Below are 25,047 nucleotides of genomic sequence, written 5' to 3'. Positions count from 1 at the left end.
AAAGGTAGAAAAAAGTATTTCATTCTGAATATGTTAATTATTCTGTTTTCTCAATAAGTGTGTAATATTTGGAGGGCTGTTCTTGATATGTTTGTGCATGAATAATTAGAACTTAAATTATTGTCTGGGCAAAAAGATCACTGATATTGATGGAGCTGATGTTTGCCTTTTCGTGTGCAATGCAGTACCCAGATTGCCTCACAAGTTGTACTTTTATTGATGTTCTTTCAATCAAAGTAAAAGAGAAAAACCCACTACAGGCTTAAAATGTTTTATTTGCAGTACCTTAGACCCTTAAAATTGCATAAAATTATTTTTCTGCTTTGAGCGGAGAGAAGAAAATTAAGACTGCAAAAATGGTGAGGGGACGGGGATGAAAAATGCCCTTCACTGGAGGATGATGATGGGACATGGATGAAAATGCCGGGATGAAGATGAATCTTTCTCCCTGTGTCACTCTCTAATGTGGGCAAAGATTTCGAAGAAGCATTTTCCATTCTGAATCCACTGGGGCAGTGTGTGATGTCACTGATAGTTTGGGATTCCAAGATGAGTCTTAACTGAAGCAGAGAACCACAAGCACAAAAAAAAATTCAGAAGTTTCACTGGGAAACAGAAGAAATTCTCCAAAATCTTACTGAGATTTCTGATGTCCTGGTTAAAAAGCAGGAATTTATATTACTGTGAAGTGAATGTTTTCCTTAAAAAGTTTTAAGGCGCTTGATATTTGAAAAAGGTCCTTTTAAAATTGTAGTGAAATTTTCACTGTCAAAGTGAATTCATTACCAGGTCTATATTTAAAACAGTTTAAAAATCCAGAAATGAGTCTTAACTAGTTAAGGCCTTCTTTTGCTGAGCTATGGCCTAGGGAGCTAAATGCTCTGACATTGAAAGGAATTCTATGAACATCAGGGTAGTGTGGGAGAATTTAGCGCTCTGGGCCATAGTAGTAACCTCTACTGTGGTTTAGTAAAAGGTGTGGGGGGAGGGGTAAATCGTTTCTTTGAAGCTAACTGCTCATTTTCAGTAGCACTGGTTAGTGCCAGTAAAAATGTCTTGGGGATTGTGTGGTGTAGTGGTTACAGCTACAGCCCACCCCACTCCTCCCTGTGACCCTAGGCAGGTAGAGCATGAGCCTACCAAGACAGATAGGGAAAAATAATTGAGTATCAGTCGAAAAGAGATTAAGCTCATTTAGCAAATGCACAATATTCTGTTGCGTTCTTTCACAATCCTCAAATTTGTGGTTTATAGCAGTATCGTTTATTGCTTTAGGACCCTAGAAGAAGTTTTTTCCACAACCGAAACACGGCTCTTGTCGGGTCTATGCGACAATTCATATATTGTGTTCCTTATGTTGTTGAACATTTTAATTTGATACTACTTTGCACCCTGTTCAAATAAAGGTTTTATCAAGATCATCAGTTCCACAGGTTTTTTTTTCTGCTTTGTACCCCTATGATGCTTTGGTTCTGTTCCTTTGGAACTTTTTAGGTGGACTTTTTTGTTTTGCCCTGAGTACCAGAATGTAAACCACATAGCCTATAAGTGGTATATAAATACTAAAAGTAAACAAATATCTCCTAATCAGCTATTCGGGGAGTAGAGGACTTAACTAACCAAGGTAGCTAAATTGGGAAAGATTCCAGAGGACTGGAAGGTGCTGAATGTTACGCCGATCTTCAAAAAATGTTCGAAGGGGAGACCTGGGAAACTACAGACCGGTGAGTCTGACATCGGTACCGGGAAAGATGGTAGAGGCGCTGATAAAGGACCACATCATTGATCAACTTGACGGACTCAGTCTGATGAGGATCAGCCAGCACGGTTTCAGCAAAGGCAGATCTTGTTTGACAAACTTGCTGCACTTCTTCGAGGGAGTAAACAAGCAGATAGACAAGGGCGACCCGGTTGACATTGTATATCTGGATTTTCAAGAAGGCATTTGACAAGGTTCCGCATGAACGACTACTTCGGAAAATTGCGAGCCATGGAATCGAGGGTGAAATACTCACATGGATTAAAACTGGCTGGAGTATAAGAAACAGAGAATGGGGGAAGTGGACAATACTTGGACTGGAAGAGCATCACCAGTGGGGTGCCGCAGGGCTCGATGCTTGGACTGGTGCTCTTCAACATCTTTATAAACGATCTGGACATAGGTACGACGAGTGAGGTGATTAAATTTGCGGATGATACGAAGTTATTCAGAGTAGTGAAGACATAGGGGGATTGCAAAGATCTGCAACGTGACATAATCAGGCTCGAGGAATGGGCATCAACATGGCAGATGAGGTTCAATGTGGATAAGTGTAAAGTGATGCATATTGGTAACAAAAATCTCATGCATGAATACAGGATGTCCAGGGCGGTACTTGGAGAGATCTCCCAGGAAAGAGACTTGGGAGTTCTGATCGATAAGTCGATGAAGCCGTTCACGCAATATGTGGCGGCGGCAAAAAGGGTGAACAGAATGCAAGGAATGATAAAGAAGGGGATCACAAACAGATCGGAGAAGGTTATCATGCCACTGTACCGGGCCATGGTGCGCCCTTACCTGGAGTACTGCGTACAGCACTGGTCGCCATACATGAAGAAGGACACGGTACTACTCGAAAGGGTCCAGAGAAGAGCGACTAAGATGGTTAAGGGGCTGGAGGAGTTGCTATACAGCGAAGGATTAGAGAAACTGGGCCTCTTCTCCCTCGAGCAGAGGAGATTGAGAGGGGACATGATCGAAACATTCAAGGTACTAAAGGGAATAGACTTAGTAGATAAGGACAGGTTGTTCACCCTCTCCAAGGTAGGGAGAACGAGAGGGCACTCTCTAAAATTGAAAGGGGATAGATTCCGTACAAACATAAGGAAGTTCTTCTTTACCCAGAGAGTGGTAGAAAACTGGAACGCTCTTCCAGAGTCTGTCATAGGGGAAAACACCCTCCAGGGATTCAAGACAAAGTTAGACAAGTTCTCGCTGAACCTGAACATACGCAGGTAGGGCTGGTCTCAATTAGGGCGCTGGTGTTTGACCAGAGGGCTGCCGTGTGAGCGGACTGCTGGGCACGATGGACCACTGGTCTGACCCAGCAGTGGCAATTCTTATGCTTTTATGTTATGTTCTTAAATAAGACAACACAAAAGTCAGTCGTGTGTTGTTGAGGTAAACCATAGCTGAATATCATATTTAACTGGCTACGTTTTAGCTGTCTCCATAAACCTGCAAGGGCGAGAGGCACCTGGGGTGGTAGCACCCCTCCCCACCCTGTTCTTCACCCCCAGCTCCACACACTCCTTCCCTGCCCCCTCCTGCCGTGTGCGGCACTTCCCTTCCCCCGTACTTCTGTAACGTCCCTGGTACGAGCAGCAAACCCCAAGCAGGCTATTCCTCTGACGTCACTTCCTGGACTTGTGCCTAAGAAGTGACGTCAGAAGAAGAACCGACACTGGCGTGACATCGGCTTGGGGGTTGCTGCTCACGCCATGTGGTATGCAATTTTATACTGCAGTATGCACACTATTGTGCTTACCACAACTTTGCAAAAGGACTTCTAAATTAAAGTAATAACATTAATATGTTAGCACCATACACATGAATATAGACCAGTAGAATATTCATATAATTATCTTACAACGTCAACACTATACAAATGAAAGCTTAGTTTAGTTCATTCATTTGATATACTACTTTCCATTAAAAAAAATAAGGTGGTAGACAATGAAAAAGGATTAGGAAGAAAGGGAAGGGTCGTCAATATCAAGAATCACAAAAAAACAAAGGATATTTTAATAGGCAGCATAGAAAACATAGAAACATGATGGCAGATAAAGGCCAAATGGCCCATCCAGTCTGCCCATCCGCAGTAACCATTATCTCTTTCTCTTTCTGATTCAAACAAACAAAATGATGCATTTTCATAGGATTACCATATGGCTCCAGAAAAAGGAGAATGGACTGAGACATCTAGGTTTTACATCCATTGCTTTCAATGGAAATATAACCTGGATGTCTCAATCCGTCCTCCTTTTTCTGGAGCCATGGAAACACTACATTTTCAGATCCATTACAATCTATTAGGCCAGGAAAACAGTCTATCTCTCTGCTTGGCCAGATGATAACGAGCTGACTTGGAGAAAGTCAACAAAAAAGCAGGAGCTACTTTGCCATTGGCACTTATTTTTGAAGCATATAGAGGTCCTAGTTTGCCTATGGCCTGGCTGCCCTGAGTTGGCCTGCTCTTACCATCAGAAGTTAAGCAGGCTTGGGCCTGGCTAGTACCTGGATGGAAGACTGCCTGGGAATACCAGGTGCTATAGGCTAAGTGGCCACATATTGGGCAGCAGCAACATAGTGGAGCCACACATTGCATGGGAGAAGGCAATGGCAAACCACTCCTGTACTCTGCCACGAACATCACAGGGTGCATTCCTCACTGTGCATGTTGCCATGAGTTGATGGCTGATACAGTGACATAATCCATCCATCCACAGAGGTGCCAAAACAGATATCTGTGTGCTTGACACATCCAAATCCCCATCTTGCAAAGGTAGGATTTGAATATCTGACACTGCCATACATCCAAATAGCAAGGGCGAATGTTATGGACATGTTTTTGGTGGGGCCAGAAATCAGGATGGCCATCAGCGATTACCAAAGGGAAACAAATGCCCAGGTCTAAAAAGAAGACCCATTTCAATCACATCCAGGGCACAAAAAAGGTGCTTTGATTGAGCAGTTGAACCCTGGTAAGGTTAAAGCATGAACAGAAAGGAGGGAGTGGGGAAGCGAACTGTCTTAGGTACAGTCTTCGCTGGAGGGGTGGGGGTGGTGCTGCACCTCTCCTCTCCTCCTCTTCCTCGGACCTCTTTAAGTGTTCGCCAGCGTGAGCATCATCTTCCACTTGCAGCTTGCGTTGGCCTTAGCTCCCTTTTGACTTCACCTCCTGGTCGCAGGATATTAGAAGGGAGCTCACGCCAGGGAACATTTCAAAAGGTACACTGGGGGGGCAGGAGGTGCCCAAGCGGCAGGGAAGAGTGGGAGCACAGCGATACCAACCACCCCAGGTGACAACCTCCCTTTCTACACTGCTGAACACAATGCATCATTAATCCCTCCTCCCTCCCACCTGAAAGTGAAACTGAAGAGGGCTACTAGGCTCTATGACAGCTTCAGGTATTATAGGCATTCTTAACAAAGCAGGAGCTGAATCTGAGGCGTAGTCTGGTGCTTGGTGCAGTGTAGAGAATGACATGGTGACTGAATTCATCACCATTCCCATTCTCGTGGACAACTGCAGGAAACCATCCCATGTCATTCTTTAATGTTTATTAGAAAACGATAAGGGGACAAAATTCTTCCCATCCCGTCCCCGTGAATTCTTTTCCTGTCTCTGCCCCATTCCTGCAAGCTCTGCTTTAACAACATATACCTCGAACACTAATGATTTTAAAGTGTTTAAGGTTTGTGCAGATGAGGATGGAGCTTGCGGGAATGGGGCAGGGACAGGAAAAGAACTCGCGGGGACAGGACGGGAAAAAATTTGTCCCCTTGCCATTCTCTAGTGTTTATCTGAACCTCAGTCCTTCTACACCAGCATTCTTCAATGCAAGGCTTGAAGGTCAGTGTGCCCATTCATACTCTGATTCTTCCCTCCTTAAAGAATGACATGAAGATGGTTTCCCGATCCACGGGAATGGTGATGAATTCTGTCACTGTGTCATTCTGTAGTGAAATGGGCTATAAACCAAGGGTTCTAGGTTAAAATTCCACTTCAACAGATGCTTGCTTACTGTACCAAAATATATAAGACACTTGTAAGCCTGAGGGCTATTAAAGTTATGTATTAGAGTACATATTTTTCTGTTGCTGGAGGGCTCACTCAGTTACAAAGTAAAAAGGTTAATGTGGGATTTGAACCTTCATCCCTTTTTCTAGAGCCCACTGCATTAACCACTACTCTGTCCCTCTTCTCTGTAGGGATTTCTATCTAGTCAGTCTTCTAAGAATGCTGCCAGTCAGATGTCCTTGTCTCTGCCTTTTGATTGTTGTTGTTTTTTTGCTGTTCATATGTTGGATGTTCCAGTTTGTAAAATGACTATTCATGCTGGATGTCCACAACACATGGATGTCCATCATATGTATTTTCAAACAAGAAATCCTGATGTATTTTCTCTTTGAAAACACAGGTTTTGATCAGAAATGACTTTAGACGCCGCTAGGTGCCTCTGTAGATGCGATTCGCGTTTCTGGAGGCACCAGTGGGCACCTCCATTTCTTAAAATTTAACGGTACCAATTAAATCAATTAAGTTAGGTGGTGGCAGGATGCCTACCACTGCCTAACTTACTGTGCCATTTGCAGAATCAGGGCCTAAGAGGGGCATAATCAAAAGGGATGTCTAAGTCCGTTTGCATCTAAGTCACAAGTCGTCCAAAGTAAAAAAACAGCCTGTGACACATTTTTGAAAAATACATCCAAAATTATTTTTGCTTCGAAAATCGTCTAATTATACGTCCTGCCCATCTGATTGTCCAAGCCGCTAAATCGTCCATCTTTATACCACATTTCTGTCCAACTTTTCGTCCAAGTCAAAAATGCCTAGAACAAGCCCTGTTGGACGTGGGAGGGGTCTGCAAAGTGATGGACTGAACACCCAGACATGGCGCCTAAATAGTGGGGGTACCTTACAGAGCACTGCTGTGAACTTCACTACAGCTCCCTCTTTCGATTATGAGCCCCTAAGTGTTTAAGGGACCCCCTCAGGTTTTAAAATGAATACTACCAAATCTGAACTATTAAGTATCTCTTTGGACCCTGCTCAAATACAGCGATTGTAGGAGTAGGGTGTTTGTTTTATTTTTTACTGGGCCAAAACTCATATTAAATATTTGGGAGTCTGCATTAGCCCTGAATATGAAAATATTTATAAGCTGAATTATGACAAACTTTCCATGGAACTTGATGAATGGCATGGACTTACAAAAATGATAAAGGGGAAGGGATGACTTCCGTATAAGGGAAGGCTAAAGCAACTAAGGGCTCCTTTTACAAAGGTGCGCTAAGTGTTTTAGCGCACGCACCGGATTAGCATGTGCTATAGTGTGCGCTAGCCGAAAATCTACCTCCTGCTCAAAAGTGCGCGTGCCAATTTAGCGCTCGCTATTCTGCGCATTAAGGCCCTAGTGCGGCTTTGTAAAAATAGCCCTAAGGCTTTTCAGTTTTGGAGAAGAGATTGAGGAGAGTTTGATAGAGGTCTATACAATACTGAGTGAAGTGGAGCAGGTAGATGTGAATCGTATGTTTAATTTTTCAAAAATACTAAGACTAGGGCACAGGTAATGAAGCTACTAAGTCGTACACTTAAAACAAACTGGAGAAAATATTTCTTCACTCAATGTGCAATTGGAATTCATTGCCAGAGAATGTAGTAAAAGCAGTTAGCTTAGCAGAGTTAAAAAAAAAAAAAGGGCTTGGATAATTTCCTGAACTAAAAGTCAATAAGCCATTGTTAAGACAGTCCTGGGAAAAATCCACTGCTTATAGGAGTTGAACATATGTATTTTGGTTCCTCCCTAGTCCCACCCAAAACACTCCCAGTCTACATACCTTGCCATAAGGACATACTGACCTACGTATTCCAGCTTTACAAAATCAGGATTTGGACCTCCATGTGATATGGGTGTCTACAGTAAATGCCAAGTATCACACATCCAAAACAAATACAGCCTCCAAAATAAAGGCCCTAGGCTAAACAAAGTCACTTTCCTATCCTGTTAACTTAGGACCCCCAGTTATAAATTACCTTTCAGGTATCTTGGAATGCTATTGCTGCACTGAAGATAACTGCCAATAAATTTTAAGCACGTTTGATCAAAATTGTATGGAAAATACTGCTGTTATAATAATAATAATTATGGTTATAATTATAATCTTAATAATACAAGTGCTTACATTCCACTATTTTCATAAGAATACTACAATATAGACTACAATAAGAAATAAGATAGTCAGTAACTGGAACTATATAAAAAACTAAAATAATTAGAAAACATTATCTAATAATACCTTAAACAAATGAATTTTCAAGTTCTTTCATAATTGCATGTAACTAGATTCCAGTCTGATTACTAAAAGAAATTAATTCTATATTAATACAGCTTGATATGTAGGCAGAGCACTGAAGCTTTTCATATATTTGATCTCTTTTGCTGAAAGAAAATATAAAGTTAATCAATTGCGATTACATAGTAGTCTATCAGCCATATTATAAGGTTACATACATCTATGCAAAATTGTTAGTCCCGTTGACTTGAATGAAAACAAATGAATGAACTGAATAACTTGGAATCCAAAATCAAACTGATCAGGTTATTGATCTAAAAATGAACTGAACCAAAAATGTTTTCTGTTCATGCTTTTTGCAGTTTTCTGTGGTGAGACCTGGAAAACTATAACAAACATGATGCCAGCTGTGGAAGCCTAAGAGAACATTTTCTGTTCATATCCCTACCAGTAATCCATTAATTTGTGAAACACAAGAGGCATTCATGAGTCACATAGAAATCAACAGGAAAATGAGTTCAAGGATGAACATTTTAAGAATATAAGAACATAACATAAGAACATAAGCAGTGCCTCTGCCGGGTCAGACCAGAGGTCCATCCCACCCAGCAGTCCGCCCCCACGGCGGCCCAACAGGTCATGACCTGCCTTAATCACCAGAAGGGGCCCCCTTGCCCCCTAGGTTTCTCATCGAAGTCCTATCTTCCCATCAATGTCCTAACCCTCCAGCCTTGCACCTGCACGACCTGGTGAGCTGTCTATACTTATGCAACACCCCAGCACCTCCCTCAGTACCCCACGATCCCCTTTTCCCTCAGGAATCTGTCCAATCCCTGTTTGAATAAGATTTACCACTGCTGGGTCAGACCAGTGGTCCATCGTGCCCAGCAGTCCGCTCACGCAGCGGCCCTTAGGTCAAAGACCAGTGCCCTATTTGAGTCTAGCATAACCTGCGTATGTTCTGTTCCAGCAGGAACTTATCCAACCTTTTCTTGAATCCCTGAAGGGTGCTTTCCCCTATAACAACCCCTAGGAACCCACAATGCAAAATGTACCAGGCATATCATGCTGCATATCAATTCAATGTTTGCCAGTCATGGAGTACCCAAAATGGTGATGTCTGTAAATAGTTCTGAAAATATTATTATGTATAAGACATTTTAAAAAATAACACATGTAAATGAAATTCTTCCAAAATCACAATTGTTATACTTTATCTGCCATCATTTACTATGGGGGTCTTTTACTAAGGTGCACTAGCCGAGTCATCAGATTTTAAGGAGCCGTTTTTCAGTGGTAAAGAAGACTCAGCACTTTTTCTTTTGCTCGACACCATTCGAACTAGGTATTTCCAAAGCTAATAATAGGCAGCTTATGCTTAAAGATGTTTTATTTGATTGCTGATGGATTCTTTTCACCGGAGCTCACACGCCGAGCGTCCTATCCCATCGGTGCTCACTAACGCCCCAGCCGCTTAAGGGCTCCTTTTACAAAGGCGCACTAGCGGGGTTAAAGCGCTTGACTTTTCATCACGCGCTAACCCCTGCGCTGGCCCAAAAATACTGCCTGCTTATAAGGGAGGCGGTAGCGGCTAGCGCATATGGCAGTTTAGCGCGCGGTATTGCACGCATTAAACTGCTAGCGCGCCTTTGTAAAAGGAGCCCTAAGTTTCAATTATTGCTGATTAAAAAGCTTAATTGAGCTTGGTATTCAATTTAGATAGGCGCTTATCTAGTTGGGCACCTCCAAAATAGGTGCTTAACATTAGGCACCGGTTAGAGAATTTGGGCCAAAATGTTCTTCAGCAGGAATCAGGGATATTGATAGTCTAGGAAAACGTGCACATACCCACATGTTATCTCTGCTGCCTAAACTGTAATGGCTTTGCTGAATTTTATGCTATGTTCTATTGCTCCAGCTTCATGTCTTTGATTTGTGTTTTCTCTTAAATTCTGCGCTTTTACCTATATGGTGTAACATGTTACACACGCATAATGCATGTCATTTTAGTAGTTATCTGCTAGTATTGTGGTTATTCTTATCTGTATTGCAATATTATATTCTGTAATATTATTTTAAATTTATGTTTCAGCTATGCTATACATTAAGGCCCAAATTCTGTAACCAGGCCTAATATTAAACACCTATTTTGGAGGCGCCCAACTAGATAGGCGCCTATCTAAATTGAATAAAAAGCCGAATTAAGCTTTTTGATCAGCGATTATTGAAACATAGGCGCCTATCAAGAAAGAGCGACTCTGTAATAAGGCACCTCTAAAAAATTTAGGCGGCCTTCAAAAAAAATAGGTGCTTTGCATGTTAGGCATGGGCGTGGCTATGTGTTAGGCGCCTTGTTACAGAATCGCTTTTCTTAAGCGTGCTTAAGCGCTCGCATGACCGCCTAACTTTTAGTTATGCCTAGAGCTGGCCTATTTATTGGGCGCCTCCAAAATAGGTGCCGCTCAGTGCGATTCACTAAACAGCAGCCAATTATACTTGAATCGTGCTGAACAGTGCCTATATCGGCGCCTCACGTTTGGACGCTTCTTATGGAATTTGCCCCTAAGTGCCATATTGCTTGACTTTATCTTGATGAGTTGTGACTTTTATCCATTTTTATGTCTCAGTCTTTTGTGTGGTGTTACATACAAAAAAAACTATTTTCTATTTTTAAGTTTTATGTCAGGGAAGCAAAGAAGTTAAATTGAGACATTGTAAAGTTAAATAATGTATTAAAACTTATGGCAAAAATGTCTAGTCTTTGCAGATTGGTTTACAGCAGGGGTGTCCAACCTGCGGCCCCGTGAACTATTTTGTGCGGCCCCGGTCGAGGGCGATGCAGTGTTTTCCTCTGCTGCCCCCGGGTGTTTACTATCTTGCCGGCTCCCTCCTGTGTCTTGCTGCAGCGTTTGAAAGTTTGGGCGGCCCCAGAAACATTTTTTTCGGCCAATGTGACCCAGTGAAGCCAAAAGGTTGGACACCCCTGGTTTACAGTGATAACCCAAGTTTCTAACCTTGGTTTATATTTGAGTCAACCTTTACTCCCTTTTTTTTTTGGGGGGGGGAAGGTTACCTCGGTTTATATTCGGATTGGTTTATAGTTGAGTATATATGGCATATTAAACACTATGTACTATGCCATCTTTGTTGCATTGTATTTATGATTGTTTCATAATTTAAAAACCAGTTTATTGTGTAGTACCTGCAAGAATTAACATATATGATCCCTTGGCATTGCCTGCAAACAAGGAGATCTTACAGGCAAGCTGTCACTTCTTTTCTTCAGGCAGTTCTTGACATATTTTGGTTGGCACTTAAGTCATGTAAATATTAGTGTACCTCCTTGTTATTGGGCAAAGAGCCACATTAACAGATGGCAACACATGTTGTTTTGCCAATCAACACCCAGATCACGTTTAAGGATCATGGGTGGGGTTTGTGTACAGGAATGTTGCAAGCAATATAGTACATGTTGATCGTGTCAAATACACTCCCATGTTGTTCCTTCAGCTTAGAGCCGGGTTGCTCATATGTCCAAAAATAGTGTTTGTGACTGTAAAAGACACATTTTGGCTGTAGGGAGTTAGGATTAGTGCTCCACTTGGGAAGGAGACAGATATTGCAATGATTTTTGAATCTGAGCAGGATACGCATGAAGCACTCGAGGACCTCTGCCAAAATTTTTCCTTGAGCTGCTGAACAGGTTAGCCTAAGGGTAAATTCAAAATATTATCAAAAGGGTTTCCGCTATGCTGTGCATATGGAGCCCTTTTATTCAGCGCGCCTAGCCGATCTAGGCACCTAACTTACCCTTCCCCCCCCTTTTTTTTCATGCGTAAGAGGTTTCTAGCACCGTTTGGTGCGCGTAATGCTCTGTGCTGCTCTGACAGTCATACCCCCTCTTATACAAAGGTGCGCTAAGCTTTTTAGCAAGTGCTAAATATTAGCACGCCAAACACGCGCCAAACGCTAATGCCTGCATGTTATCCTATGGACGCGTTAGCAGTTAGCGCACGTGTTGATTTAGCATGCGCTAAATCCACGCTAAAACGCTTAGCCTATGGACGCGTTAGCAGTTAGCGCACGTGTTGATTTAGCATGCGCTAAATCCACGCTAAAACGCTTAGCCTATGGACGCGTTAGCAGTTAGCGCACGCGTTGATTTAGCATACGCTAAATCCACGCTAAAACGCATAGCGTGCCTTTGTAAAAGAGGGCCATAGAGTTCCTATGAGTGCCAGAGCAGCGCAGAGCATTCAGTGCGCCGGCGCTAAAAACCTCTTGCATGGTTTAAAAAAAAAAAAGGGAGGGGGTTAATTTTTTTCAGTTAGCCTACTCAGCGCTGATAATTTAAAGTACCATTAAAAAAACAATTTTAAAAAATGAATTAGTCAGGGGCTTTCCACATCGAGGTAGGTGTCTACACCTAGGCACCTACTAGCAAGTCGGAATGGTTAGGGGCAGATTTGGGGCACTTATTATTGAAACAGATCAAACCTAAAACCTATTTTTTGCCCTGGACATTTTTATTGCAGAAAAATGTCTAAATCATAAGACTGCCTTAGTCCTCCCCAAAACATGCCTCCAACATACCCCCTTGAGATGAACTGCATAGAAAGCCATCTTAAAATGGGTTTGAAAAATAGCCATTCGTATGTTTTGGTGAAAAAATGTCCATTGGCTGCTATGTGCCACTTTTTGGATGTTTTTCTCTTTTGAAAATTAGCCTCATAAGGGCAAATTCTATAAGAAGCGCCCAAAAGTTAGACGCCGATATAGGAACTGTTCAATGTGATTTAAGTAAAATTGGGTGCTGTTTAGAGAATCATGCTGAGTGGCACCTATTTTGGAGGCACCCATTAAATAGGCCAGCCCTAGGCACAGCTAAAAGTTAGGCGCCCATGTGAGCGCTTAAGCACGCTTAAGAGCAGTGATTCTGTAAGAAGGCGCCTAACACGTAGCCACGCCCACTCCTAACATACATAGTGCCTATTTTTTTGAAGGCCGCCTAAATTTTTAGAGGCGCCTTGTTACAGAATCACGCTTTCTTGATAGGCGCCTATGTTTCAATCAGTGCTGATTAAAAAGCTTACTTGAGCTTGTTATTCAATTTAGATAGGCGCATATCTAATTGGGCGCCTCCAAAATAGTTGTCTCATATTGGGCACTGGTTATGGAATTTGTACCTGTTTTCTTCCAATCCACTTGGAGCCTTGTCTCAAGAAAAAAGCAGTATGATAGTTTTTAAAGTTTGGAAATTAACACCTCCATTTGCTTTATCGTTCCTCAGTTTTTTCAGGCTGATTCGGGGCAGTTTGTGGTTCCATAGGAAGTCAGACAGTATTTTGTCAATTCGAGTATAGGTCTGGGACTTCAAATATATGGGTAGCATGCTCAAAATATAGTTCACCACAGGAGAGATCATCATCTTGATGGTTTCCAGACATCCCCACCATGTGAGCTTAAGGGGGAACCATTTGGTAGTTAGAGATTTAATAGTATCAAGAAGGTATGTGGTGTTGTAATCCAAGGTATCATCAATGGAGGGCGAAAAGTATAATCCCAAATATTTCAGTTTGGTCGACGACCACTGTAAGCCCAATTGTTGAATATCTGGACCTAGACCAGGACAGTTCAATGGCATCACCTCTGTCTTGGAAACATTCAATTTATAGCCTGAGCAAAGAGAATAGGTGTCAATCAACTTCAATAGGGGAGGTGTGGATTCTGTTGTGATAGACAGTAGAATATCGAAGGCATATGCAGAGAGTTTAATTTCTAGTCCTCCGTGACAGAAACCTCTGATATCTGTGGATGAGCGGATGGCAATCAACAGTGGTTCTAGTGCAAGGTTGAAAAGCAGAGGTGACAGGGGGCAGCCTTGTCTAGTACCTCTGCTGGGAGAGAAAGAGGCTAAAACATATCATTCACATAGATTCTGTTGGTTGGAGAGGAATAGAGGACTTTGACCATTGTAATAAAAGAGGAAGAAAATCCAAACCACCTCAGGATTTGAAATAAGTAAGGCCGCTCTACCCTACTCTAGCCAACTCAGACTTAATTTCCTCTGTGTCCTGTTTGATTTCAGACCGCATGGCACAATTCTCCTCTATAATGGCCTGAGTGTTTCCCTCCTCTGCCTTACCTCCAGATGATTTATGAGGTGAGACCGGATCAGTGTTTCTCCGTTTGCCTGGTTTATTGGCAGCCATCACCTGCAGCATCTTTCTATTCAAAAAGGAAGTAGCTTTGAGCAGTTGTTTTGCAGGAGCCTCAGCTCTAAGCATCCACCATATCTGGTGCTTACCAGCGCCCCCCCCCCCAAAAAAAAATATATATATATGTTTTGACACTGTTTCAGATCATTGATTGAACTACAGTATATATTCACGTCATTCTCTTCTTGGTTGGGCTGATAACTTTTCAGCACCCCCCCCTTCGTATGTTAATATGGAACAATTATAACTGAAATGCCCAAAGACACTAGGATAATGTGTAATTTCACATGAAATTTATAAAACACAGTCAACATTTGTAGAAACAAATGGTGGAAGTAATTTGATTTGTTTCACCTCTTGAAATTGAAAGGTATGCAAAAGTAGCAAGCATGGACAGATTTTCTTCTTGGCTTTTGTAATTTGCTGGGTATAGGTACAATAATAATAATAATAATAATAACTTTATTTTTTCTATACCGCCACAATCTTACGACTTCTAGGCAGTTCACAATGAAGAAAAGCTGTACAGTCAGCGAATTACAGTGTATAAATAAATAAGATGTCATTGAGCGGTCAGTGATTACAAGGTGCAAGTTGGTTAGAAGAAAAATATACATTGGATTACAGTATAAGACTTAACTTTTTACATATTACATTGAAAATGCTCGGACCCCAGGGAGTAGCTGGGTACAATTGTGAAAAGGACATTGTAGCATACTGAGAATATAGGGTACCTATAATGAGGAAGAAAGAGTTTGTGGTGAGGTGGGATTCCGAGATACTGGGGTTCAGAGATACTGGGGTTCAGAGATACTATCAGATCTCATTACCCCATCTATTTTATTTATGTATTTATTTAGGTATATTAACTGCCTTTTATTCATGAAAAGATTCACCCAAAGTGGTTTACAATGCACCGAATAATAATCAGGTATTCTTAAGTATTAGGACATGGTAGCTATGGAAAATCAAAAATCCAAACACGTGATTTCCTCAGGGGAGCAAATTCTTAAGCCTGAACTTGTGCTGTTACAAACTTTCACCCCCTTTACTAACCCCCCTCTTCTACTAAACCATGCCAGCGGTTTTAGCGTGGGGAGCTGCGCTGAATGGCCCGTGCTGCTCCCATGCTCATAGGAACTCAATGAGTGTCAGGAGCAGCGCGGGCCATTCAGAGCGGCTCCCCGCACTAAAACCACTAGCGCTGTTTAATAGAAAAGGGGGTAAGCTGCAGTAAAAGTTTCTACTGCAGTACGGAGCGCTAAATGCTCCGTGCATTGGTGCATTTAGCACTTCGTGCCACAGAAGAAACTTCTACCTTGGCTTGGTAAAAGAGGGGGGGAGGGGGGATTTATAAAATTGTCTTATTTTTGTTAGTACTGTTAATATAAGGGTAAAGAGTCAAGGTTTACATTTCTTTATTTACATATTATAGCTCAGTACATAAGGGGTTCTAAGATAATAGCCTAGAAGATTTTTTTTTTTAAAATGCAAGGAAAAATACAATTAACCCAAATGTATACTTGGGTGACATCTGGAAACTCAAACACAGTATTATAGCAAGAGAAAGTTTTCAAAACTATGCCCTAGATCAGGGGTGTCCAACCTGCGGCCCCGTGAAGTATTTTGAGCAGCCCCGGTCGAGGACGATGCAGTGTTTTCCTCTGCTGCCCCCAGGTGTTTATTGTCCTGCCGGCTCCCTCCTATGTCTTGCTGCAGCGTTTGCGCTTTTGTGCAGCTCCAGAAACATTTTTTTCGGCCAATGCGGCCCAGGGAAGCCAAAAGGTTGGACACCCCTGCCCTAGATTCACTAAAGTCAGTGATTGCCGCTAACAGGTTTAGCGACGATCGCTGCTAACTGACCTGATTCTCTAAATGGCCCACCGTTGGAACTAATGCCCAGAGACATGAAGGCAGATGTAACCGCTCACCACCCAATCATTGCATTGTCCAATATGGTGTCAAAGTGATAACGATGATAAGTATAAAACTTGCTATTGCTAAACAAGCTATAAACTCTGTATTTTATATTAATGACTCAAAACTGAGGTCACTGGTTCCGACGTGACACGTTTCGGTACTGCTTCAGGGAACCGACATTGCGCTGCTACATCACCTCAAAATGTTGGGTAATGAAGTCTCATGCAGCGTCAAACTGCTAAAAAGGTCTTTTTTTAGCATGAGCTGGCGCAGTAAATGCTCCAGCTCTCATAGACTTCCTGTGAGCATCGGAGAACTTACCTCACCAGCCTGTGGTAAAAACCTCTAGCACAGCTTGATAAATAGGAGGGGGTTAAATGGTTAATCTGGAAATTTTTATTTTTACTTATTTACATCTATATAATAAAATGCTAAGCGCGCATGCGCACTCTTACCGCGTGCTTCCCTGGTCCCTGATCTATCGGGCTGTGGCGGCAAGAGTGCGCATGCGCTACACCAGGACTCGCGGAGCGTCAGCTGCCAGGAGGAGGGCTTCGAGGTGAGGTGGCTGTCTGCGGAGGGCAGACGCCGGGCCAGGACGGTCTGCAGATAGACGACTTGCTCCAGCTCGCACCGCCTTCAAAATTAAAAATAAACAGCCCCACACTGCCTCCCTGCTCGCGCAGACCTCCATCAACGAAAAACTGCACTACTGGCCGAAGTTTATTTTAAAGTTTAAAACCGCTGCGGCGGCTCCTTTCATGAGCCACACCTGCGTCAGAGAAGGCTTCCGATGCAGGCAGCGATCGTGAGAGGAGCCGCCGCGGCACCTTTAAACTTAAAAATAAACTTCAAATGGTAGTGCCATTTTTCCATTTCCAGCTGTGCCCTCTCTTATTACCTCAGCACTCGAGCTGGTCCCCGGCTCTCGCCAACTTGTCGGATTTGCGGACAACAGAGCAAAGGTACGGGGAGAAGAGAACGGACTGAGCCATGTTAACAGGTGCGTGCTTTTTACATCTTTTGAGTGGCCGAGGTATTTTTACCCGTCGCAGGATTCAACATGTGTTAAAAAAAAAAAAAGAACCTAAGCAAGAACACCTGGGTGGGATGGAGGAATACATGACCTAGGAGCCCCAGATTCTAAAACCCAATCACCAATTTCCTCTGGGGAGGGGTGGGGAGACAGAAGGGGGGCCACGGAGGGACAGTCAGGCATGGCACAACAGATAAATACAGGTAGGCAGGGGGCCAGGGAGAAAGACAGAGAGACATACAGAAAGAAAGATAGGGGGCCAGGGAGGGAGACAGAGGAGAGAGACAGACATAAAGAAAGACAAACAGACAGGGGGCCAGAGAGATAGATAGAAAAAACACAGACAGACAGCATGTAAGGAGAGAGAGACAAAGAAAAAAAGACAGACAGCGGCCAAGGAGAGAGAGAGAAAGAAAGAAAGAATGACAAGCAGACAGGGGGCTAAGGAGACAGACAGAAAGAAAGAAAGACAGACAGACATCTATTCTAGCACCCGCTAATGTAACGGGCTTAAAGACTAGTTTCTTATATACCACTTCTATTTGAAGCAGTTTATATTCTGGACAGTTATGATGGCAATAGTATTGGTATGAGGTATGCTGCATATTTCACTCTTTTTGATATTCTTTTTTTTTTCCAAATCTTTATTCATTTTAAGAACCAACACAAAGTGCAACATATTATCAAACAGTTAACAAAATACACAGCACTCAATTCCATCAATTGATATAATAAGTACATATCCCACCCACCCACCCTTTCATACAGTTGAAAACAATCAAAAGCAATACAAATGATCAAAGTAAACAAATTACAATTCAAAAATAAATTAAGTACATATCCCCCCGACCCCCACCCACTCTTCCTGGATGTGTATAATCAATGGGCAAACTAATAATCAATCTTTACAAAATTTTGTTAATGGGTCCCAAATTGCTTTGAATTTCTTACAGTGTCCCAGTTGTGGTGCACTCATACGTTCAAATTTATAAGTTTGGCACAAAGATTCCCACCAAAATCTATAGTTTAACCTGTTCCAATTTTTCCAAATAAGCTGTATGGCCACTCCCGTCATGATGAGAAGAAATCTATGTTATTGGATTCTTGGCCATCAATAATGTACCAAACAGCACTGTATCATACGTCAATGCCAATGGAACTTCCAGTATTCTATTGATTTGACCCCAAATGGATTGCCAAAAATTAAGTATCAAGGCACAAAAGAAGAGCAGATGATCCATTGTCCCTATATCGATATTCTTTTTTTTTTTGCCAAACGGATTATGTTTCACACAAAGAACCCTGCTATTTGTATCTAGCCTGAAGTGCATTTGCATGACTAGCTCAACTAATAGATTGTGAAAACAATGAGTGACAAGTTTTTACTACTTAAGCTTAACGTGCTACCTCTGGTTCCTCAGAGTCACAATAAGTAACACGATACCTTTGGCTGTAGGTAGAGGTCATTTAGAACATGCCACCTTTTCTGAGCTATGTGAGGCCTTTGATCTATTTGTTCATGGTCTGCAGGTGAAGCAAAGGAATTAATGTTTTGTTATGACATTTGCCCTGGGAACATTCCTTTAAAACAACTTGTCCAAATGAAGGCAAATGCCTTATTTCAATTGGGTCCTGGAGGGCCAAGGAGATAATGTAACTTGTCCAAGATCTCACAGACATTGAGCGGTAGAGGTATGTCTTCTTCTCATGTCCCATGACTTCATCTAAATCAGTGGTCTCAAACTCGCGGCCCATCACTTATTATTTTAAGGCCCTTGGTATGATAAAGAATGATTCTTTATGGAAAACATGTGCCTTAAGTGTCCGGCGGTTGCATCCGGCGGTCGCTGTAACCTCACGCAAGCGCTTTCCTGCGTCTGTACGCGATTGTAAGGTGGAGTCCAATCGTGTGCCGATGCAGGAAAGCACTTGCATGAGGTTACAGTAGTGAGGCGGGAACATTCCAGAACGTAGGGTAACTATTGGAAGCAGTGCAGCTTGTGTGTGTGTCCAGTGCTGGAGGAGGTGAGAGCTGAAGGTGGTTGCGGACATAACCGCCGGACACTTAAGGCACATGTTTTCCATAAAGAATCATTCTTTATAATACCAAGGGCCTCAAAATAGTTGGTCCAAATTCTTGTCTCTTGCAGTTGATACTTTGATAGTTTTGCACTGCTTTCAGTTGTGCATAGCTGACTTATAGTATCTACAAATCCAAAATGTGGCCCTGCAAAGGGTTTGAGTTTGAGACTGCTGATCTAAATCAACGTTATAATCACTAGATCATGCTTTCCCTACCAATATGAGGGGGGTGCCTCTTTTCCTTAAATTTCGTCTCATTGTATTGTGGGCTTATAGGGAATTCTCCTGTTAAGTTTATCCAAGTTTATCCAAGTTTATTAGGTATTTTTGATTTATCGCCTATTCAAAATTCAAGGCGATGTACAAATAAAATAGTTGGTAACACACTTGCAATTATTAAATTAAACAAATTTATCTGAAAAAAAAAAATTATTTTCCTTATTGGATAATTTAAATATTTGATGCAATTGAATTCTATTTCCTGATGCATGTATGTGCTGTTTATTATGAAAATCTGATTTTAAAAAAAGATTATAGTGTGTGTATATGAAAAATGGATGTAAGAAATTGCATTATAATTAGTACTATTATTATGGGGGTGGAGTTTGGGCGGGTCTGGGGCAGATCTTGGGCAAGGGTACTCGGTTGGTATTTGTTAGGCTTAGGAGGTTGGCTTGAAAAGGTGGAGAAGCACTGGGCTAATGCATAGAGGGCCAGATTCTATAAGAGGTGCCTAAATAAACGATTTAGGTACCTAACATACCCCCCTTTTTTTCCAAAAGTACGGAAGAGGTTTTTAGCGCTGGCTGGCGTGCTGAATGCTCTGCACTGCTCCGATGCTCATAGGAACTCTATAACCATCGGAGCAGAGCAGGGGGGAGGGGGTTAATTACCAAAATGACCTTAATGCGGTCTGTGTGTTTGCGTGTACAAGTGAGGTGGTGACTGTGAGTAATGATCTGATGTCTGTCAATGTCTGTGTTGTTACACCATCCCCCTCTTCTATTAGACTGTGCCAGCAGTTTGTAGCACAGAGGGCCGCGCTGAATGGCCCACGCTGCTCCCGACGCTCACAAAACAAAAAAATTAAAATGAGAGCGATCGGAGGAACGTCCCCCCTCTGACAGCACGGATCGCTAGTGTGCGATTCTGACGCATGCGCAGACCATCTGCTTTACCTGTAGAATGGTCTGTGCATGCGTTTGGTGTCTGTTTTCGCTCCAGCTCAATCAAATCAGGGAGGCGCCAGTTCACTTTCATTGATCTGTGGTTTCCTGACAAGCTTTCACCATAAGGAAACATCACCATCCTCCGTCGCTCACCTTAAAGAGGAACAGAGCTTCGGTGCATTTCCTGCTAAAAGCCCTTTTACACACAATAATCAGTATGCAAAGCATCTTAATGAATTACTGTGCTGGCCTCGACTCTCATGCTCTCCCAGGGAAGGGTAATCCCCGGCGGCAGCATCAGCCTCTTCCCCTTCGCCGACACAAGTTTAAAAGCAGGCAATTATTGACTCTCCTGCTTTCTGTCGCCCTTCCCTGCAGTGCAGCCCCGCTTTAAAACCACGGGCTCACACTGCAGGGAAGTGCGGCAGAGAGCAGGAGAGTAGGGGTAGCAAGAGCAGGGCTCGGCTGGAAGGGGCAGAGAGCAGAGAGGCAGCGATGGACTGCAGGGCTGGGATTTCAGGCCGGGGACAGTCGGAAAGGGCGTTTATGACTGGTCCCCAGCAGTCGCTTCTTGTGTTGATTGGCCAGCCTAGTTGGTTTCCAAGATTTCTTTAGTGAATTGCGTCCCTGCCTACTTTGCATGCCATTCCCCTCATTTGCATGTACGATCGGAATTGGATTGGCACAGAGGTAAGTGAATCGGGCAGGAGTAAAATCGGGTTACAAAGGGGTCGCAAATGATTGTTATACAATCGGTTTGCTTAGTGAATCTAGCCCAAAGTCACTAAAAGAGTAGATCTTTCACACTCTTCTTTCATTGGTGTTTCCAGGAATTGTGTCAAATTCAAGCTATCCAAGTATAGCTCCTCTTGTCTCGAAGTCTGTCACTTCTTCGTTGGCAAGAAATATGCTCTGGAAACGGGTGGGAAGGCTTCCTTAGGTACCCCTAGAGTTTCCAACAGGTATTTCCTGAGCACCTCAATAGGGGCAATCATCTTAGACAGCGGAAAATTAACAAAGCGGAGGTTTAGCCTCCATGCGTAATTTTCTAACTTCTCTATTTTGTTCTTTAACCCCTTATATCCTCTTCCAGACACTTGTTGTACCTCTCCCATACTCCTCTCCAGTTCAAAAATTCTTTGCCTCCTGGGTTACTAGGCATGACTTACATTCTTGTAAGGAAATGTACAACTGCATTTTATTTCCCTGAAATAATTTCTCCAATCGGGCACCTGCATCCCAGATGGAATCTAAAGTTACGTGGGCTGGTCTTATCATAGGAGAGAAAGAGATCTCACCATTTTCTTGCTGTTCCCTATGTTCTTCCTCAAAAGAATCCACAGGTCCTTGTCCACCCGTAGCTCCAGAAACAGCCAAATCTCTGGAGACAAACTACGGGCAATTCCCTACAGCGGGAGCTTCTCCTTCAACTCCTCCTTCCTGGCCCCAATCATCCCCTCCAATTGATGCTTCGTCAGCCTCACTGTTGACTAACTCTGTCAATGATTCAGGGTGCCTCTCCACACCTGGAAGTGAGAATGGAAGCCTCTCTTCCAGGCTGAGGGTTGTATTCAACCCCAGCAAAGATGCCTCATTGCTGGCGCTGGTACTGGAGAGTCACACAGAGCGAACAATGAACCTCTCAATGGAGATCACGGGGAAGGCAGAAGACCTCGAAAGGAAAGTCCTCACTTTCCCCCTTCCTTTCCCCCATCTTGCGGTAAGTCCAGCGGCAATATGTAACAGGCAAAACTTTTTAATCTCTGGAGCTCAGCTCTGCGTGTCTGCCTAGGTCGCTATCTTGATTTCCTCTCAGGTTAAAGTCCAATATAATCTTATTAATATATAATGGTAACCACAAAATTAAAAAAAACACATAGCACACTGCATGCAGAGAAAATGTTAATTGCCATTTACATTCAGGGTTTTTTCAAAGAGATCAAGGAAGATAACTTTAAAATATGAAATGTTACCTCAGTAGCAACTATAGAAATATAGACAAATATAGTGCAAAATATAGACAGCAGATATAAATTCTCAAAACTGACACATTTTGATCACTTAATTGAAAGCAAAATCATTTTTCCTACCTTTGTTGTCTGGTGATTTCATGAGTCTCTGGTTGCACTTCCTTCTGACTTTGCATCCAATATTTCTTTCTTTCTGCATCCTGCATGCTTCCTCTTCTCCAGATCTCATTCCATTACACAACTAACATCTCTCTCTGTCCTTCCATAAGCCCAACTTTTTCTTCCTCTCTCCCTACCTCCCTGCCCCACCCCCAATGCTGACCCTGCCACCCGACACACTCCATTCCCCCCAACTTTTTCTTCCTCTCTCCCTGCCTGCTCCACCCACCCCGCTGAAGCCTCCACCGCCGATTTCTCCCTGCCTCCCCGCCCCAGCCCTGAAGCCGACCCTGCCACCTGCCACCTCCCGTTCCCCCCAACTTTTTTTCCTTTCTCCCTGCCTGCCCCTCTGCTGAAGCCATCACCGCCACAGATTCCTTCTTGCCCCACCCCCGAAGCTGTCCCTGCCACCCAACATGCAACATTCCCACCCCCGCACTACTGCAACAACAGGGACAGGCCCAGTGCGTGCAGCGACTGCACATGACCAGCCCACAGACCTTCCCCTGACATCAATTCTGACATCAGAGAAAAGGTTCTGAGTCAGCCAGGCAGTGATTGGATGGCTCAGAACCTTTTCTCCGATGTTAGAATTGACACTGGGGGAAGGCCTGTGGACTGGCCGCATGCAGTCACAGCACGCGCCTGGCCCATCCCTGTTGCAGCGGTGGTGGCAGCGGGGAGTGTGGGAATGGAGCATGTTAGGTGGCAGGGTTGGATTCGGGAGTGGAGCAGGGAGGAATCCGCGGTGGCGGCTTCAGCAGTGGGGGGTGGTAGGAAGGGAGAGATTCCAAGAGGTGGCCAGTTCGCGTCCCCCCAACAGGCGGCTCACGTACCCCTTGAAGTATGCATACCGCAGGTTGAGAAAACACTGCGTTAGACTATGGAGCTTGTTTTCAAAACAGAAAAATGTCACCTGGAAGAATTGGATGCAGACAGGTATTCGGACATTAGATGATGTTATGTCTAATGGAAAACTGCTTGATTTTTCACAGCTGCAACAATCATTTGGCATTTTAAAGTCTCAACAATATACAGTAGGTGGTTGCAGTTGAAGCAGGCTATTCAGAGTGGGTTCCCTGAATGGAAACATTTAAAAACGTATTACAGCTTGCAGATCCTTTGCTACCAGACAAATCTAGTAGGGCATCAGGCTGCCCAGTGGTAAAAACTGATTTCTGAATTTTTAAATAAGAAGCCAAAAAATAGTCTTCGAGATATTTGGAGCATCGAGATAAAACAGCATATTTCTGTATCTCGTTGGCCACGAATTTGGACTTGGAGGTTGAAATGTACAGCGTCAGCATCTGTGAGACAAACATGATTATTTTTATTGCATAGGATTTTCTGGACCCAGTTCGTTTAAATAAAATAGATAATTCTAAATCTAATAGATGCTGGCATTGTCATATTACTATAGGGACTTTGGATCTTCTGTTATATTTTTGTCCATTGATACTTGGTTTCTGGAAGTCAATTTGGGGACAAATTAATCTTATTCTTGAATCATCTATATCCCCTTGACATATGAGGCAGTACTATGTGGTACGCTACTTCATGTTAAACCTACATTAGATAAATATAAAACTCGTCTTTTTTTTTATCTTGACAGGAGTAGGGGTTCAACTGATTACTCACAATTGGAAAACCCAAGGTAGAATTAATTTTACTTTTTGGTGGGTAACTGTGTGTACCACGTACAAATATAAAAGGATGTTGGTGGAGCATTTAGGGACTAACAAGTCCTTTAATGATGTATTGAGTCCATTGACTAATTATATTGCATTATAATTAGGGTTATGTTTCTTTCTTTCTTTTCTCATTAGATTCCTTGCAGATCCAGGGAGGGTAGATGGGTGGAGGGTGGGAAATGTATTTTAAGGAATTAAATATTTCATTATTATACTGAAATCATATCATATGTATTAGTGTTTTAATAATTCAGATAAGAAGGGGTGAAAATTAATTTTTAATAGTAATAATTATATAGTTAACAGTGTGTTTTTGTAGTCTTTTTGTTTTAACATTTGTATGACGCTATCAAAGTTTAAAAAAAACCAAAAAAGATTTACAAAAAAAAAACCAAAAACAGAAAAATGTCCAAGAAACAATAAATTGACAGATAGTCATTTTTTCTCCAAAATATTCAAATTGGTATTTTCAAACCCCATTTTGTGGATGGTTTTCTATGTGTTTATCTGCAGTGCCTCTAAATCTCAAGGGTGTGCGTTTTGAGCGGGCTTATGATTTGGACATTTTTCTGCAAGAATGGGACATTGTAGAAAATGTCCAGGGCAATGATTAGACGCTTGAGGCTAATCCCATTTTAATAACAAGTACCAAAACGATGACCAAACTGACCAGCTGACCACTGGAAAAATTAAATCATGACCCTACCTTATACCTCTAATTGTCACTGATTCCTTCCCACCCC

This window comes from Geotrypetes seraphini, chromosome 2 (genome assembly GCF_902459505.1).
Source record: "Geotrypetes seraphini chromosome 2, aGeoSer1.1, whole genome shotgun sequence".
Taxonomy (NCBI): Eukaryota; Metazoa; Chordata; class Amphibia; order Gymnophiona; family Dermophiidae; genus Geotrypetes; species Geotrypetes seraphini.
The sequence above is the reverse complement of the archived record's forward strand: the minus strand, read 5'-3'. Positions refer to the sequence as shown.